Genomic DNA, 767 nt, shown 5'->3' on the forward strand with positions numbered 1-767 from the left:
AGGGCCCCCCTGATCCTTGGGCTACCCCCCCATCAACTCTGGGCCCCCCTCATCCTTGGGCTCCCCCCCATTATCAACTCAGGGCCCCCCTCGCCCTTGGGCTCCCCCCACCCACCATCAACTCAGAGCCCCTCGCCCCCTTCACACGGGCGTTAACACCCGCCCAACGCGCTCCCGGGGCCCTCACCCATCGGCTCGTCGCTTCCTCCGCCGCCCCCGTCTCTCCCACGCGCTGAGGGGTCTGCAGGGACTCTCCCGCCGCTGCTCCTCGCCACCAGGCCTCGCCCCTCCCTCCCGCCGGCCCGCCCACAGCCGCCGCGGCGTCCGCCACCCGGAGCGGGGAGCGCGCAGCTCGGCGGAGCTGGGGAGGCCGCGGCGGGGTGGGGCTGGCGCGCTGCTTGGCCCTGCCCTGAGGGGAAGGGGGAGCGACACCCCCCACCTCGGCTGGCCCGGGGGTGGCCCAGCCCAGGCCGCTGCCCGTTTGGTGACAGCGGGAAGAGACGCTAGGGGGGTGCTGGGGGGGTGTATCCGAGTTCAGGGCCCCCGCCCCCCTTTAGCACCCGCCCCAGGCCCCCTCCCTACACAACCACCTGGGCCGAGCCAGCGGCAGTCTCCATTGCTCTTGCCTGGGGCGGTGACCTGACCTGAGCGGGGATCCCGGCTGCCTCGCCTTCCCCTGACACCAGCTTGGGTCCCCCCCCCGGCTCTGGGCCCCGGGTCCTTCCTGGGGGGGCAGGGAGGATGAAGGTAGCAAGCTGGGGTAGCCC

General features: G+C 73.8%; 1 protein-coding gene across 1 annotated transcript in view; it reads right to left on the minus strand.

The window, feature by feature from the left end:
* Positions 1 to 513, minus strand: part of LOC112110897 (protein CXorf40A) — a 7787-nt gene extending 7274 nt beyond the window's left edge. Inside the window, exon 1 of the mRNA XM_024206113.3 lies at positions 188 to 513. The gene's annotated coding sequence lies outside the window, so the exon portion shown is untranslated. The remainder of the gene's footprint in view (positions 1 to 187) is intronic.
* Positions 514 to 767: the final 254 nt, after the last annotated feature.

The sequence above is a fragment of the Terrapene carolina genome, unplaced genomic scaffold, assembly GCF_002925995.2.
Source record: "Terrapene carolina triunguis isolate 2854851 unplaced genomic scaffold, T_m_triunguis-2.0 Scaffold131, whole genome shotgun sequence".
In the NCBI taxonomy this organism is placed as follows: domain Eukaryota; kingdom Metazoa; phylum Chordata; order Testudines; family Emydidae; genus Terrapene; species Terrapene triunguis.